We start from the raw sequence: 18,701 nt of genomic DNA, 5'->3' as shown, positions 1-18,701 counted from the left end.
CCGCACTTTGTAGGGACTGGACTGCCTGTTAGGGTTTGAATTGTTGAAGGACTGCCTAAACAATATTTGCACTGTGAGTCCTTTCTGTTGCAGGTTGTGGATCTCTACTTGTTGAATATTACTTTAGACCAGCAGTTACTGTATATATGTTTCCTAGTATAGTGCTGTGTTAGTTCTATTAATATTGCTGAGTTTCATCTTGTGTTGAGTTGAAAGGCCTTAAATAAATGTATATGTATTTTTGATATATACACTTGACTGAGAGTAATTTGTGGTGTCGTTTACTGTCTGTGCTTATTGTTGACTTTCGATCATCCTCGCCCCTCTTGAGACCTAGTCTTGACCGCCGCCAATGCTACCTTGATTGGTCCGGCTTCTCCAGAAGGTTACCCTGTTCCAAGAAGCTAGGCTGGCCTTCTGAACCTCTGCCCACCAGGTCAGAGTTCAGAAATCCATCTTAACAAATTGGTGTACAGCGGTGGGATAGGATTGAAGGCCCCCAGTGTTGCGCACTCGTAAAGGTACCCAAATTATACTTACCCAGGACACATAGTGACCTCAATAGAAACTTAACAGTGAAGGCTAACAACCTATCTTAAAACATTAAAGCAATAACTAATATAACCTTGAATGCTTCCAAATCAGAAACACTGAGAATGTTGTGTACCGAGAGAGGCTTATCCACTCAAAGTACCAAAAGTGAAATGATCCAAAGGATCATGGAGTGGCAAGAGGTGCAACTCGATGCCATTACTTCAGATGAGAGCACAGAAGGTGGTGGGGCTGCTTCCACTGACAGGTTTAACAGAGCTGTCACTGCCTTCATCTATGGGGGTCCATGAAGACTGAGATGATGAGTCCCAAGTTATGTCTGTTCTCCAGCATGGGGTCTGGCATGGATTCACATGCTCATGAATATTCCCCGTCGTCAGGCTGGGAATCCTCGGTAAAGAAAAAACCAGTATCAGTTTCGTTTCTGATCTGTCTTTCGTAGTAATAACCAATCACTGGTCTCTGCGTCATACTGACCACAGCCAATGACTGCCCTCTACCTAAGCACCGCCTCTGGCAGCCATCTTCAGATTTTTACCGCACGTTCATGTGTTGGGATCCTCGTGCTATTGCTCTCGAGCGTTAGTGCTATTTTTTTTCACGTTTTTCTCAAAAACTTCGTTTTTTCGGTCAAAAGAGCCTCAAGCTCCACCGACTCTCCATCCGATCAACGGGGACCCGTGTCGGATTCGTCTGCGCCCCTCAAGGGTGAAGATTTCGTCGAGCTACGCTTTTGGAGGACTCTAGAAGTTTCTCAGGCCCGGTCATGGCCCAGGAGAAGGGAAGCTCGATGCCCGGAAAGCTGTTCAGGGTCTGCCCTGGATGCCAGCTGCAGAACGTCTTCAAGGAGGACGAACACTCTTTTTGTCTTTACTGCCTACATGAGGACAAGACGCACGTGGAGAAGGACTGTGCGTTTTGCGGCAACATGTCGGAGCGGACCATGAAGGACCGCCATCAACGTCTCGCCAACTGGCTAGAAGGGAAGAGCCCGTCCGGCGAGAAGAGGAAGAAATCCGAGCGGTCTTCTAAGACCTTTGAGGACGCCCCGGCGACGGGGGTCCAACATAAGGCCAAGCACCGCGAGTCCGCTGGCACCGGGAGCGCCGAACGGTCGGGCTCTACGGGCGCCAGGCAGGGCGCACCCTCCCCGGCACTATCAACCACGAGCCAACGCTCTGGGTCGGGTAAGAGGAAGGCCGAGCACCCGGCGAAGCTCCTGGAGAGGCCCCGGTCGAGCTCGAAGGCGGAGGGGGAGCGAGGCAGTGTCCCCCCCTCAAGGATAAGGCGGTGAGCGCACCTAAGGTGGTGAAGGCCTTAATCCATCCGGCCAAGCCCTCTATCGATACTGTCGCGGCGGCCCTGGCTCAGCCTGTGGAGGCTACACCAGTGGTGGCGACCTCGGGGCTCAGAGTCTCCCTGCCACCTTGGAGGGAGTCCTCTTTTGTGCCCATCGATAGGACCCCCGTGAAATCCCCCGTGGTGAAGAAAAAGGGGGTGCAGGGCGTCGTCGTAGATTCGGCCTCAACCTCGGGGGAGGAGCTGGTCGAGGTCTTAAGCCACGGCCTCGGCGTGGAAGAAGACCGGCCCGTCGGGATGGATCCCGACACAGGTGACGACGACATCGTCTGATCGCCCCTGATCGCCCGTCGGATTCCCCTCTGCCAGCGCCGCGAGACAACTCAGCGGCAATTTTGTTGGCTATACAGTCCTTATGCTCAGAGATAAGGACGAGACTACCGTTGCCGACGGAACCTCTCCCGTCGGGGGACCCAGAACCGGGACCTTCTGGTGTTCCCCCTACCAAGAAAAGAAGGATCCACCCTCCACCTCCTTTTCAGCCGTCGCGCCCCTTCCAGCCCTCCTCCCCGTCCACCCGAGGGGATGATACGGGGACTGACACGGCAGCGACGGGTACGGACGACGAGGTATACGACGAGGATGTACCGTCGTCGCCTCCCACCAGGGCTTCTCCGCCCGACGAGATTGGATCGTTCCACTCCACATTCCCATGTGCAGGCTCCGGATGCGCCCGTTGCAGGAGTTCCTGGACGCGCGCTGGATCCAAACGACGGGCAGCTTCGAGGAAAGGATCACACTCGACGAGAGTTTCCGACGAGCGATCCGGTGGTGGGGCACCCGCGCGCATCTGACGGCGGGCATGGATTTCCAGACCCCAGCCCACCAGGAGGCAGTGACCACGGATGCCTCCCTGGAAGGGTGGGGAGCGCACACCGAAAATCTGCACGCAAGAGGCCTTTGGCTCCCGACAGAGAAATCCCTACATATCAACGTCCTGGAGCTCCATGCAGTGTTTTGGGCCCTCAGGTCCTTCCTTCCGTCCCTCAAGGGTAAGGTGGTGAGGATCTTCACCGACACCACCACCATGTTTTACATCAGGAAACAGGGCGGAACCAGGTCCCCAGCACTGTCCAAGGAGGCGCAGGACCTGTGGCATTGGGCCGTCGCCCAAAGGATGTTTCTGGTGCCGTTTCATCTGGCAGGGATAAAAAACACCATCGCCGACTCGCTCAGCAGGGAGCTGCGCTCGTGCCACGAGTGGGAGCTACGGCAGGATCTAGTGGATCGCCTCTTCCGACGGTGGGGCACACCCCAGATCGACCTGTTCGCGACGGCGACGAACTCCAAGTGCCTGAGGTTCGCCAGCAGGTTTCCCCAGGCAAGGAGCATGGGCGATGCTTTCTCGTTCCCCTGGGAGGGCCTGTTCCTCTACGCGTTCCCTCCTTTGCCACTGCTAATCCGGCTCGTCAACCAGCTCAAGAGGTCACGGTGCAGGATGATCCTCGTCGCACCTGCGTGGCCGAGGCAGATATGGTTCCCGGACCTTCTGGACTTGTCAGCGTCCCCGCCAATCAAGCTGCCGGTAGACGCGGATCTACTCTCCAGGGAAGGAGGCGCCATCCTCCACCACGACCCGAAATCGCTGAACTTGCAGGCCTGGCTCCTGCAGCGCTAGAGTTCGGAGGATACGACATAACGGCCGACTGCAGAGAGGTTCTTGCAAAGGCCAGGGCGTCCTCGACTCTTAAATGCTACGGACACAAATGGAAGAGGTTCTCTGTCTGGTGCCACGCACAGAAGATTAACCCTCTACGGATTACGGCTCCCCAAGTACTGCCGTACCTGCTGACGCTGGCCAAAGCTGGACTGGCTCACGCGTCCATCAAGATTCATCTTGCTGCGATCTCCCGATACACCAGAACCACGGGGCGGACGTCCTTGTGGTCTCATCGTCTGGTGAAAGAGTTCATGAAGGGACTGTTCAGATCGTTCCCGCCGGTGAAGGCTCCGGCCCCGGCGTGGGAGCTCAACATGGTGCTGACCAAGCTCATGGGACCTCCGTTCGAGCCTCTGCACTCGGCTCCGTTGAAATTTCTGTCGTGGAAAACAGCGTTTCTTGTGGCCATCACCTCCGCACGACGAGTGGGGGAGATCCAGGCCCTTTCCTGCAAGGCCCCGTACTTGACTTTTCACGACACGAGGGTAGTGCTCAGGACGCACCCCTCCTTCATGCCCAAGGTACCGTCGGACTTCCATCTCAACGAACCCTTGGTGTTGCCTGTGTTCTTCCCGTCGCCTTCGTCGCCGGCTGAGAGGACTTTGCACTCGCTGGATGTGGCTAGAGCGCTGAAGTTCTACGTAGACCGCACAAAGTGTTTTTGGAAGACGTCACAACTCTTTGTGAACTTTGGACCTGTCAATCAGGGGAAGGCTCTCTCGAAGGCTTCCATTTCCAGATGGCTCTCCGGCTGTATCATGTACTGTCACCGGTTGGCAAACCGACCGCTGCCTGGCCGTCCGAGAGCCCATTCCACCAGAGCGATCGCAGCTACCACGGCGTTCCTATCTGGTGTGCCCCTGCTGGACATATGCAGGGCTGCTACGTGGAGGTCGACGCACACCTTCACGAAATTCTACTGCGTCGACCGGGATTCCAGGGAGGAGTCCAGGGTCAGCCAAGCAGTGCTGCGCAACCTGTTCGCCTGAGGTGAGCCTGGTGAGGAGGTGAGCCTTTGCCACCTCCCGTGGTTGTGCATGTGTGTACTGCTATGTATTCTTTATTCATGAGCATGTGAATCCATGCCAGACCCCATGCTGGAGAAGGAACAAGTTACTTACCTGTAACTGTTGTTCTCCAGCATGGGTCTGGCATGGATTCACATGCGAACCCTCCCGCCTACCCCTCTGCGGCTCTTCACTTGGTCATACTGCCACTTCACATGCTTCCAAATCTGAAGATGGCTGCCAGAGGCGGTGCTTAGGTAGAGGGCAGTCATTGGCTGTGGTCAGTATGACGCAGAGACCAGTGATTGGTTATTACTACGAAAGACAGATCAGAAACAAAACTGATACTGGTTTTTTCTTTACCGAGGATTCCCAGCCTGACGACGGGGAATATTCATGAGCATGTGAATCCATGCCAGACCCATGCTGGAGAACAACAGTTACAGGTAAGTAACTTGTTCCTTAGCTCTGATGCTGAAGCAATTCTTGAATTCAAGAAGCAAGAACTGCTATTTAAGCAGAAGGATCTTGAGTTCAACATGGCAAAGCTGAGAGTTGAGCAAGCAGAAAAACAGAATGATAGGGTTCACCAGTTGAAGCTGGCCAAGATTCAGGCTACAACTGGCTCTTCCAAGGGATCTGGCCATGGGTCTGGGTCCTCCTCTCATCCACTGTTTCCTAAACATCTGCTCAGTATGTATGATGAAAAGAATGACATCATGGACTGGTTGACTGCATTTGAGTATGCATGTAAAGTACAAGAGGTTGTGGATGCTGACGAGATTTTGGATACATCTTCTCAACACTGTGCAACCGAGGGGTCTAAATGAGGAGTTCAGTCTGAAATGTTTTGTTATAATTGCCTATGCTGTAGCTGCTGAACATGCTGATCGGATTGTAAACTGGCAAGGATTATATATCACTTATCAGTAGCTATGGTAACTAAATGTTCATGTAGAAAGTCAATTATGATGTGGATACAAGTATGATATGGGTGACAATTAGGATTAGGCATTTTAGAACATCTCCTTATGAAGTATTTAATGTCAACTTTATGATTGAATAATCTGCTTTTCTTTAGTCATGTCTGTCTATATGCTGAGAGAACTCCTCTTGATGACCACTCTGTATTGTTTTGCCCCATTTAAGGACTATACTGACTGTCCTTATCTATTGTTATTAATTGATTGAACTTTATCAATTATTGTATATTTGATATCTATAGGTATCCGTAAAAGTCAATTGAGTGTAGACTTTTCATGAATTAAATTTGTTTCCTATTATAGCCCCAGCTCCCATCTTAGTTTCGACATTGTTTTGTTACGGCCTTTATTGGCTTTGAATTTTTTAATGAACCTCTTTTTTTGCATGTGTTTCATTGATGGGCACTTATTGCCTTATTTGGCTCCCCTGGGTGTGGATGAGCCATTCTGTTGCTTTCCAACATGACTATACTAGCGGCCAGTACGCTTTCTATTTTCACCCGTTTGACTTCGCCAAGATGGCCGCACGCATTTTGTAGCGTGCGCTCAGTCCATTTTTTACCTCCTTAGTGTTTTGATGTACAGTTTGCATTGCATCGGCGGGCCGCTGCAGATATATGTAGTACATAGAGCGTGTAGAGTCAATGTTGTGACTTAGTGCTTTGCATGAACGTTTGCTCACACTTTTTGGAGGGTAAATCCACAGATTAGTGCTTTATTCGATGTTTACAGTTGGAGGAGTGATAGCTTTTTGGGAGTTAGGGTCTCTGTTAAGGTTTGGCTTATTTTTTGTTTTTTCCGTTTAGTGCCGTATTCTTAGAACACATGGGAGTATGTGCATTTCTGTTTATCTGGTGATCTTCAGCTTAGCTGGACGTATTGAGGTGAACGCCACGTTTGTGTGTCGTTCAAGGATCTAAGCTGTTATCCTTCTACCGGGTAAGCTGCACATTTTTGAGTTTCACCCCGCTATAGAGATATGGTTATGAATGCCTTTTCTTGTGAATTTTCATAATCTAATGGGTTGCCATGAAGCTTTGCAGGATTTAACAAGTTTGATTGAAGACATTTGTTTGCATTGGCAACTATTTAGTTTTCTTTGGGAATTTTTGGTCATACGTCTTCGACCCTCCACCATAAGGATTATGTCCTCATTAGGAGTAGACCAGGTCAGTATTTTTCCTCTTTTGCTTATGCTGGGCTTGGAGAAAGTCATGTTGAAATATGTGTCACTTACCATTTTTTTCATTGCTTGTTTTTATTTGCCATTAGGTCTTTGCTCCAGGAACATTCTTTTAAGCTATATCCATTGAAGTGTATTTGTTGTCAGGCCAGGTAGGCCGTTCAATGTTTTTTCCATTCTTGGACCTATCACTTTCTGCATATCTAGAGTATGTGACACAAGGGTTATATTCTCCCCTAGTGCCTGCTGTTTTTTATCACTCAATCACATCCAGTTGGCTCTTCGGATTTGATGGTGATGGCCTCCATCAGTTTTCACCATTTGAACACTTTTCTTATTTGTAATATTACACAAATTGTCACGGGTCCTGAAGTTACAGTATAGTTTATCTACTTGATCTATTTGAGTATACAGTATTTGTAAAGCATTTTCGATATTTTTTTCCAGTTTTAACTGCTCTTGAAGAAGGGCTCTTTACCCCGAAACGTGTCAGTCTCTTTCAGACTACCTGATTTGAAAATGATACTGATGTTATTAAACAACAACATCCTATTACAGTGTTGTGTTGTATATTTGTAATCCTTCTACCTTTCTATACATTACTATGAGCATTTAGTTTCAAGATGTGGCTCAGTCGACTAACCCATTCTGGCTCCAGTGCCATTATGGAAATGTCTATAGCTGACAGAAAAGACTTTTGTAAGATTGAAGCAAACTCTCATCTTAACGTTTGGGAAGACTCCTGCTTAATACTTGAAGAGATTTAGAGGGTACAAAAAGAAAGACGGTAATACTTGTGTATCCTATGTTCTCCAGCATGAGGTCTGGCATGGATTCACATGCTCATGAATATTCCCCGTCGTCAGGCCGGGAATCCTCGGTAAAGAAAAAATCAGTATCAGTTTCGTTTCTGATCTGTCCTTCTTAGTAGTAACCAATCACTGATCTCTGGGTCATACTTGCCCCAGCCAATGACTGCCCTCTACCTAAGCCCCTCCCCTGGCAGCCATCTTCAGATTTTTACCGCACGTTCAAGTGTTGGGAGTCCTTGTGCTTTAGCTCTTGAGCTTTTACTGTATTTTCGCGCTTTTTCAGGAGATTTTTCTCATTTTTTCAGTTTAATCGAGCCTCAAGCTCCACCGTTTCTACTTCCGATAACGGGGACCCGTTTCGGAATTCTTCTACGCCCCTCAAGGGTGAAGTCTTTGTTGAGTTACGCTTCTTAGAGGATTCCAGAAGATCTGTGGCCTACCTCAACGGACATGGCCCAGGACAAGGGAAGCTTGACGCCCGGATCCAAGCTGTTCAGGAGCTGCCCATGATGCGGATTGCAAAATGTTTTCAAGGAGGACGAGCATTCGAGATGTCTCTACTGCCTTCATGAGGACAAGGCGCACGTGGAGAAGGGGCTGTGCGTTCTGCAAGAACCTGTCGGAACGGACCAAGCAAGATCGTCGTTCCCGCCTCGCCGCCTGGCTGGAGAAGCGCACAGCAGGTGAGAAGGCGAAGAACAAGTCTAATCGGTCTTCTAAGTCCTGTGAGGGTGCCCCGGCGATGGGGGCCCAGCAGAAGGCCAAGCACTGCAAGTCCGCGGGTACCGGGAGCGCCGAAAGGTCGGGCTCCTCGGCTGCCAGGCAGGGCACGACTTCCCCGGCATGATCAACCACGAGCCAGCGCTCTGGTTCGGGGAAGAGGAAGTCCGAGAACCCGGGTAAGCTTCTGGAGAGGCCCCGGTCGATCTCGAAGGGAGCCGAGGGGGAGCGAGGCGATGACCCTCCCCCCAAAGCGAAGGCCCAGGACGCACCTAAGGTGGTGAGGGGCTTGATCCAACCGGCAAAAGCCTATATCGAGGTTGTCACAGCGGCCTTGGCGAAGCCAGCAGAGGCTATACCATTGGAGGCGGCCTCGGGGCCCAGAGATTCCCTGCCACCGCAGAGGGAATCCTCTTTCCAGACCATCGTTAAGACCCCCGTGAAGACCCCGGCGGAAAAAGAGGGGGGGGCAGTGGCCATTACGGACTCGGATTCAGCCTCCGAGGAGGATCCGGTGGAAACCGTGAAAGGCCTCAACGAGAGGTTCATAGGCCTCAACGAGAGGTTCGAGAAGGTTCGATCCCAGGGGAAGGTTCCCGCTGATGTGATCGAAGATGGCGACAATGGCGACGACGAGGGCCCAGTGGAGCAGCCATCCTATCCGTCGCAGCCATTACCCGAGCCCCTGGATAGCTCGGCGGCCATTTTGTTGGCGATCCAATCCTTATGTACTGAGATAGGGACGAGGTTACCACGGACCCCGACGGAGGATCCAGAAACGAGAGTCCACCCCGCTCCGCCCTTCGTGCCCGCGAGTGTGGACTCCTCATCCCCCTCGCCGGACCCTTTGGAGGATACGGCGACGGATACAGTAACCGGGACGGACGACGACGGCGGTGATGATACAACGGACATCCCGTCATCAAATTGGCTCTTTTCACGCCATGATAGCCAGGGCATCCGAGCTCTTCCAGCTCTGCCCTGAGGAACAGAAAAAGGAAGGTTTTCTTTACCAACGACGAGAGGCCAAGAGAAAGACGGTCCTCACGATGCCGTTGCTCGACGACATCTGGGACGAGGGGCTGGCTATCCTCAAGAACCCTTCCACGACACCCGCCACGAGGGACAGGTACGAGAAGAAGTACCGGGTCCCCGATGCCGCCCCTTTGTGCCTCAGGGCCCAGCCCACGCTGGACTCTGTCGTCTCGGCAGCGGCCAAGAAGTAAGCAGCGGGTGCGGCGGTTTCAACTTCCACTTCCCCGCCGGACAGCGAGGGCAAGAAGTTGGACTCCATGGGACGACGAGTCATCTCGTCGGGCGCGACTATTAAGGTGGCCAATGCCTTAGTGATTGTGGCCCGTTACGACAGGAAGCTTTGGTTCAAGATAGCTCCTCTGCTAGACTTCCTACCGGACGACAAGAGGGCGCGGAGGCCCTACAGATTCTGCAGGAAGGTGAGGTGGCGTCTGATCACGCCATAACGGTGGCAACGGACATTACTGATACCGGATTTCGCCAACTGGGCAACAGGGTTTGCCTCCGACGACGAGGATGGCTCAAGGCGACAGACTTTCGCCAGGACGTCCAGACCAGAGTGTTGGACATGCCGTTCGACGGCAACAACCTATTTGGAAAGATGGTGGATGAGTCCCTCCAGGCCATCAAGACAGACACGGAAACAGCTCGAGCCCTAGGAGTCCTTCAGCAACGGCGGCCCTTTCGGAGCTCTGGAGGCAGACGGGGAGCCTCCAAGGGATCCAGCGGTGGCTCTTCTACTTACCGCCAGGTGGCCCGCTCCTCGTCCCAGGAGGCCTACAGAGGCCGCGGCAAGCAAGGAGGGTCTCGACGCCGTCGGCAAGGAGGCCAACGCGGTAAGGCCTCTTCCAAGCAGGACTGAACCAGCCGTAGCGTCGGGCCCCCACTGAAGTACCCCGGTGGGAGGCCGGCTGACGCAGTTAGTCAGCGTGTGGGAGTCCATCTCCACCGACCGTTGGGTGCTGGACACCCTGGCCCGCGGACACTCGCTAGAATTTCAAAAGAAATGTCCTTGCATTCCTCCCGTGGCCAGGAAGGAGAATCCCGTCCCTCAACTGCTGTTGGAGGTAAGGGCGATGCTCAAGAAAGGTGCCATCAAGCACGTCCCCAAGAGGATCCGGGGCTCTGGAGTATACTCAAGATACTTCCTCGTCAGAAAGAAGACAGGCGGTTGGCGTCCCATCCTGGACCTTCGTCGGTTGAACAAGTACATCAAGGCACAGAAATTCAGGATGGTCACCCTCCAGCACGTGCTGGGACAGCTGGTGGAGGGCGACTTCCTATCGTCACTGGACCTGGAGGATGCTTACTTCCACATCCCCATTCTAAAAGGTCACAGAAGGTTCCTCAGATTCGTAGTCCAGTGGCGTCACTACCAATTCAGAGCCCTGCCGTTCGGATTAAAGTCGGCACCCAGGGTGTTCACCAAGTGCCTCGCACCTGTGGCGGTGCGGCTGAGCCTGCAAGGGATCCACATCTACCCCTACCGGGACAACTGGATAATCCGCGCAAGGTCAAGAGAACTCGCCGTCGAACACACAGCGAGGACCGTCCGCCTGCTCACAGAGCTGGGATTCGCCATCAACTGCCCCAAATCCCATCTGGTCCCGTCGCAGGTGGCACTGTTTCTGGGAGCGAAGCTCGATACAGTGAAGCGATTGGCATCTCCGTAGGAAGAAAGGACGAAGGCCATTTTGGGCAAGGTGCAGCGCCTGTTAGCCACGGATGTAGCCAGAGTGAGGTCCATCAAGTCCCTCCTTGGGATGATGTCCTCATGCATCAACCTTGTGCCTCTTTGCAGACTTCGGATGCGTCCGCTACAAGAGTTCCTCGACGCCCGCTGGATTCAAGCGGTGGGCAGCCTCGAAGACAGGATCCCGCTCGACGAGGAGTTCTGTCGGGCGATTCTATGGTGGGGTGCCCGTGCGCACCTCACGGCAGGCATGGACTTTCAGGCCCGGCGTATCAGGAGACTGTAACGACGGACGCCTCCCTGGAGGGATAGGGGGCCCACACCGGAGATCTCCACGCAAGAGGCCTCTGGCTCCCGGAGGAGAGGTCTCTCCACATCAACAGCCTGGAGCTACGAGCCGTGTTCTGGGCGCTCAAATCGTTCCTTCTGTCCCTCAAGGGCAAGGTGGTGAGGATCTTCACCGACAACACCACCACGATGTTCTACATCCGGAAGCAGGGAGGCACCAGATCCCCAGCCCTATCCAAGGAGGCCCAGGATCTGTGGCACTGGGCCGTCGCCCAGGGGATGTTTCTGGTTCCCTTCCACCTGGCAGGAATAAAAAACACCATCACCGACTCACTCAGCAGGGAGCTGCGCTAGTGCCACGAGTGGGAACTACGCCAGGACCAGGTGGATCGGCTCTTTCTTTCAATGGTGGGGCAAACCCCAGATCGACCTGTTCGCGACGACGACGAACTCCAAGTGCCAGAGGTTCGCCAGCAGGTTCGCACCACCGAGGAGCATGGGCGATGCTTTCTTTTTCCCTTAGGACGGCCTGTTCCTGTACGCGTTCCCTCCGTTGCCGTTGCTGCTCCGTCTCATCAACCAGCTCAAGAGGTCCAGGTGCAGGATGATCCTCGTCGCACCGGCGTGGCCGAGACAGATCTGGTTCCCGGACCTTCTGGACTTGTCAGCGTCCCCACCTATCCAGCTGGCGACGGACGTGGATCTTCTCTCCAGAGAAGGAGGCGCCATTCTTCATCACGACTCGGAGGCGCTGAACTTGCAGGCTTGGCTCCTACAGCACTAAAGTGTGAAGAATACGATATCCCGGCTGACTGCAGAGAGGTTCTTTCAAAAGACAGGGCGTCCTCAACTCTCAAATGCTATGGACATAAATGGAAGAGGTTCTCTGTCTGGTGCCGTGCACAGAAGATTAACCCTGTGCGGATTACGGCCCCTCAAGTGTTGCCGTACCTACTGTCGCTGGCCAAAGCTGGACTGGCTCACGCCTCCATCAAGATACATCTGGCTGCCATCTCCCGATACACCAGAACTACAGGACGGGCGTCCTTGTGGTCTCATCGCCTGGTGAAGGAATATATGAAGGGACTATTCCGATAGTTCCCGCTGGTGAAGGCCCCTGCCCCGGCGTGGGAGCTCAACGTGGTGCTGACCAGGCTCATGGGGGCCCCATTCGAGCCTATACATTCGGCGCCGTTGAAGTTCCTGTCGTGGAAGACAGCATTTCTCGTGGCCATCACCTCTGAGTGGGAGAGATCCAGGCCCTATCTTGCAAGCCTCCATACTTGACTTTTCACGACACGAGGGTGGTGCTGAGGGCGCACCCCTCCTTTATGCCCAAGGTGCCATCGGACTTCCACCTCAACGAGCACTTGGTGTTGCCAGTTTTCTTCCTGTCGTCTTCGTCTCGGCCGAGAGGACTTTGCACTCGCTGGATGTGGCTAGAGCGCTGAAGTTCTACGTGGACCGCACAAAGAGTTTTCGGAAGACATCACAGCTGTTTGTGAACTTTGGACCTGTGAATCAAGGGAAGGCTCTCTCGAAAGCTTCCATTTCCAGATGGCTCTCCGGCTGCATCATGCACTGTCACCGGTTGGAAAACCGACCACTGCCCGGCTGTCCGAGAGCCCATTTGACCAGAGCAATCGCTGCTACCATGGCGTTCCTGTCTGGTGTGCCCCTGCTGGACATCTGCAGGACTGCTACGTGGAGGTCAACGCACACCTTGACAAGATTCTACTGCGTCGATCGGGACTCCAGGGAGGAGTCCAGGGTCAGCCAAGCAGTGCTGCGCAACCTGTTCGCTTAAGGTGAGCCTGGTGAGTAGGTAAGAGATGCTTAATGTTGAGTTGTTGTATTGCTTAATGTTGAGCCTGTTGCCACCTCCTGTGGTTGTGCATGTGTATACTGCTATGTATTCTTATATTCATGAGCATGTGAATCCATGCCAGACCCCATGCTGGAGAAGGAACAAGTTACTTACCTGTAACTGTTGTTCTCCAGCATGGGCCTGGCATGGATTCACATGCAAACCCTCTCTCCTTCCCCTCTGCGGCTCTTCACTTGGTCATACTGCCACTTTACGTGCTACCAAATCTGAGCATGGCGGCCAGTGGGAGTGGTTTAGGTAGAGGGCAGTCATTGGCTGGGAGCAGTATGACCCAAAGATCAGTGATTGGTTACTACTAAGAAGGACAGATCAGAAACGAAACTGATACTGATTTTTTCTTTACCGAGGATTCCCGCCCTGACAACGTGGAATATTCATGAGCTTGTGAATCCATGCCAGACCCATGCTGGAGAACAAGAGTTACAGGTAAGTAACTTGTTCCATACTGATTCCTTGAAGAACTTGACTGGCTGGGTTCAAGGCTACAAGGTCACCATCTTTGAGGGTATGATATGTTTAGTCATGCTTGAACATATTTGTGCATCTTGTTCCCCTGAGCTGAAGCAGCACTTGGCTGATTAAAACGAGATAGATCCTAAGAAGCTGGCCAGTGCAAAAGATCTGTGGGTGTTACACAGAGTATCCTATAAGGACAAGACTATTCCTGGTAAGCAGGAGGAGGGGGAAACAAACAAAGATGAGGAGGGTGGGGGACCTGATAATACTTGCTCCCAAAAGTGCCACACAAAAAATAACCGATAAGACCCAAGAGAATATTCAGGGTAGTGGGAGTTATACTCCCAGACAGAACTCTGGTTATAGTAGGCCTCCCTATGTCCCAAGACCCAGTGGATCTTGTGTGGCTTGTGGAGCAAATGACCATGTGAAGGGGGACCCCAGATGTAAAGCCACAACCTTGAGGGTCCATTCTGTGAGTCTAGCCTTCCCCTCCTATGAGGAGTAAGAGATCACAGGGGCATCCTTCTCCTCAGACTCCTTGCCCACTGGGATAGAATCCGAGGTAGTCCTAGTTTCCCTGCGTTCCTGGGAGCCTAAAGTCTCAGAGGCGTATGCTAACATTTCAGACCATACCAAGCACTACTTTAAAGACCGTGTGCTAATCAATGGAGTAGGCACTTCTGCCCTTAGGGATAGTGGGGCCAGCAGAACTGTGGTAGATTCCACATTGGTAAACCCAGTGGAGCTAGCCAGAGCTCCCCTGATTCCCACCAAGTTAGCTGATGCCCCCCCCTCAAGTTCCCAGTATGGCCTGTAAATCTTACTGTCAATGGTACAATGGTCAGGATTACCGTGAGCATACAGAGACAAGTCCCTGGAAAGGTCCTGCTGGGGAATGATCTCTAGAGACTTGGGTCTTGTGGGTGACGCAGCAGAGAGACCATGCACAAGGTCCCAAACAAGGGCTGCCTTAGCCAAGACCAAGGCAAAGCCCAAGCCAAAGGGGAAACCCAAGGCTAAAGGAGTCAAGAAAGACAAGAGGGGAAGAAAACATTCCGCATACCTCACCTACCACTGAGGTTGAGGTAGTTGGAAAAACACCTGAACCTGACGAGGAAGAGGTCTTGCCTGAAATTCTCAATCCACAGGACCATCCTGAACTCCAAAGTGTATTGGTTGAAGGTAGTACTGATAGGGCTGAGTTTAGTAAGGGCCAACATGAGTGCCCATCTTTGGAAGGCCTTAGGAGGCAGGTCTACTCCCAGCTTGAGGGTGAACCTCCTCGGAAGCATGGGATATATTGGGATGGTGGGCTTCTGTACAGTGAGCCCACAGAATCTACAGAAGGCGTCCATAGGAGGTTGGTGGTTCCCCTTAATGTAAGACCCTTCCTCTTGCAGTTGGCGCATGAAGTCCACCTTGCTGGTCACCTTGGCATCAAGAGAACCAAGCAAAGGTTAGCCATGTACTTCTACTGGCCCAAGATGGGGGTCCAGGTAGAAAGTCACTGCAGGAGATGTGCCACCTGCCAGTTATCTGGGAAAAGTGGCAAAACAATGCAGGCTCCATTAGTACCACTCCCAGTTGTGGGGGTACCATTTGAGAGAGTAGGGACTGACATTGATGGCACCCTTGACCCTCATACATTCTCAGGCAATAGGTTTATCCTGGTGCTGGTCGACCATGCTACCAGGTATCCTAAGGCCATCCCATTAAAGACAGTGGGCCTCATTATAAGTTTGGCGGTAGCCTTGCTGTTAAAACCGGCAGGCCGCCGCCAAGCTTGCAAAAATTTCCAGCGCCCATGAATGGGCAATTACCGGGTCATTACGGCCCTGCCGAACCCGGTAATTGCCCATTCGCGGGCACCAGAATGGAATGCTCCACATACCCATTTGAGCCCCATAGGGCTCAATGGGAATGGGGAGGTCGGATGCATAGACACCATTCAAAATGGTGCTAGTGCATCCAACATGCTCTGCTCGCAGGTGCCGGTACGGCCTCCAGGTGAGACCTGGTGGCTGTAATGGCAGCCGCGAGCAGAACTCGTAGTTTGCCGGTCCGGCAACTACAGTACCGGCAAGCTTACCGGTATCGTAGCTCCCGGACAGGCAAACTTATAATGAGGCCCAGTAACTGTCAAGTCAGTTGCTTAAGCTTTGCTTGGCATTTTCACTAGGGTTGACGTTCCAAAAGAAGTTGTGTCTGATAGAGGCAGCAACTTTATGTCCAAGTATATACAAGCCATGTGGAAGGAGTGTGGGGTTATTTATAGGTTTTCCTCAGCATACCACCCACAAACAAATGGCTTAGTTGAGAGGTTCAATAGAACCCTCAAAAGCATAAATGGGGTTCTGGAAGAGCCCCAGAGGAGAAAACGGGATCGCCTTCTTCCACGCTTACTTTTTGCCTACAGAGAGGTACCTCAAGAGGGGGTTGGCTTCAGCCCCTTTGAGCTTCTATTTGGTCACCCTGAAGGGGGGACATTGGCTGTGGTCAAGGAAGGGGTGGGAGGTGCCTACTTCCCCTATCACTACCAATGTAGTGGACTATGTGCTAGGATTGAGGAAGAGAATGGTCCTCCTGATGGCACAGGCCAGTGATAAATTGAAGCCTGGGCAAGCTCTGGTGAAACACTGGTATGACCAGAAAGTTTCCTTTGTCAACTTTAAACCAGGTTAGCAAGTCCTGATCATGACCCCTATAAGACCTAGAGCTTTACAGGATAATGGTCAGGCCCTTGCTCAATAGTGGGGCCACTGGGTGAGGTAAACTATTTAGTGGACCTTAGAAGGGCTGGGCAGGCTCCAAAGGTGTTCCATGTTCCAGGGCTGAAGGCTTTCAACCCTAGGGTTGACATTTCTGCACTGCTCTTGGCATCGGATGTAGAGGAGGAGGAAGAGTCAGAACCTCTTACTGACCTGTTCAAGGCAGTCCTTCAGACAGCTCCATTGAGGGTGTCAAAGTGGCCCCTCATCTGACTTCTGTTCCGCAAGATGAGGTGAGAAGTTTGCTGAGGAAATTCTCCCCTTTGTTTTACCTAGCACCTGGTTTGACACCATGGTGCAAACATGACATTGACACAGGAGATAGTGTACCTACTAAAAGTAGGGAATACATGATGTCACATAAGGTGAGATCTTACATCAAGACAAGAGGTCAACAAGATGTTAGATCTTGGGGTGATTGGACCCTCCAATAGTCCTTGGTCCAGTCCTGTGGTTCTCGTACCAAAGGCAGGTACCTCTGAGCTGAGGTTCTGTGTGGACTAACAGGCTCTGAATGCTATCACCAAGACAGATGCACACCTCTTGCCTAGAACTGATGAGCTGGAGGATACATTGTGTGCCTCCAGGTTACTCAGCACATTTGACCTCACTGCAGGGTATTGGCAAATATCCCTAGCAGAACATGCCAAGGAGAAGACTGCCTTCTCTACTCCAGAAGGCCTTTACCAGTTCATGGTAATGCCATTTGGGTTGAAGAATTCACCGGCCACTTAGAAGCTTGTGAATCATGTCCTTAACGGGCTGGATGAATTCTGTCGTGCATATCTGGATGATAGAGCAGTATTCAGTGCCACCTGGGGGGGGGATCATTTGAAGCACCTCAGAATTGTGTTGCAGGCCCTTCAGAAGGCCCACTTGACCATAAATGCCAGCAAGTGCCAGATTGGTCAATGTTCAGTGGTCTACCTTGGGCATGAAGTAGGTGTGGGGAGGATTCAGCCTCTACCAAGTAAAGTACAAGCAGTACAAGACTGGCCTACCCCCACTACTCAGACCTAGGTGAGAGCCTTTTTAGGTCTCACTGGGTATTACAGAAACTTCATGGCAGACTATAGTACCCAGCCTGCCCCCCTGACTGCTCTCACAACTCCAAAGAAACCCAAGAATGTCTCTTGGTCTGAGGAGTGTGGGTAGGCCTTCAATGGCTTAAGACTCCTTGTGCCAGGCCTCTGTCCCCATGGCCCCTGACTACAAAAGACCTTTTAAGTTGCAGACAGATGCCTCTGACACTGGGATAGGTGCTGTACTATCACAGGTAGATGGGAAAGGCAAGGAACACCCGATTGGATTCATAAGTCGCCAGCTTAAGGACAGAGAGCTCAGGTGGTCCGCAGTAGAGAAAGAATGTTTCTCTGTTTTGTGGGCCCTAAGGAAGCTGAGGCCCTACCTCTATGGGCCTCACTTCACTGTGTAAAATGACCATGATGGGAGAGAATCTAAAGTTGCTCGGGTGGTCCATAAACCTGCAAGGGTTTGACTTCACCATTGAGCATAGGCTAGGTGTCCAACATAGCAATGCTGATGGGTTGTCCAGAATGTTTAACCGACCTGAAAAAGCTCATCCAGGGGTGGATTAGTTCCCCCTATCGTTGGTCTGGGAGGGGCGAGTGTTAGGAAAGATTTCCATTTATGGGTAATTTTAACCCCAGTTGTGAACCCCCCCCCCCCCAACTTTTTGCTTTTGTCTGACCATCCTAGCCTGACTTTTGCCAGTGGAGCCCAGCCTTCTGCTGTACTCTACTGGGCTTTTGCTCATTTTGTTATGAGGAAACTGACATGCCCTACAGACTGTCAGTACTGGGAGACTTTGTTTCCCTTAGTCTTTCAGTTTGTTGCCATTTGTTGGTAACATTTTATCAGTGCACAATGTACCTTCTAGTACAGTGTGCTGTGGTCTCTCTTTCATTTTAAGGCCCTAGACACCCTCGAAGGATTTTTGGTGAATGTACAAGTGTGCCCAGGAAAGAGCTGGTGGCAGCAGTTCGACTGTTTAATTTATTTATTAATGTGTTATAGCTTAACGTAAGCTTTTCACATATCATAAATCAATACAAATTACAGAAGTAAAATACTATTATGATTTCATTAAACATATTCATAATAAGAAGAACAACACTAAATATGATAATTAACCAAGGAAGGAAAAGAAGACTAACAATGATAAGTAAGTAGAGTAAATCACCTTATACCAAAAATATCAGGAATGGAAAATGAATTTAAAATTTCATCATAATGATATTTCAACAGTCCCTGAACATTGTGCTTTGTTCACC

The 18,701-nt window shown here is 51.6% G+C and overlaps 1 protein-coding gene across 1 annotated transcript in view; it reads left to right on the top strand.

Annotated features, from left to right (window-relative positions):
• Positions 1–18,701, top strand: part of HDAC6 (histone deacetylase 6) — a 1,945,770-nt gene that overhangs the window by 1,182,781 nt on the left and 744,288 nt on the right. The gene's annotated exons all lie outside the window — the stretch shown is intronic.

Source organism: Ambystoma mexicanum, chromosome 2q, assembly GCF_040938575.1.
Source record: "Ambystoma mexicanum isolate Mex_15411 chromosome 2q, UKY_AmexF1_1, whole genome shotgun sequence".
NCBI lineage: Eukaryota > Metazoa > Chordata > Amphibia > Caudata > Ambystomatidae > Ambystoma > Ambystoma mexicanum.
Note: the sequence above shows the minus strand (reverse complement) of the source record. Positions and strands in the feature narration are given on the sequence as shown.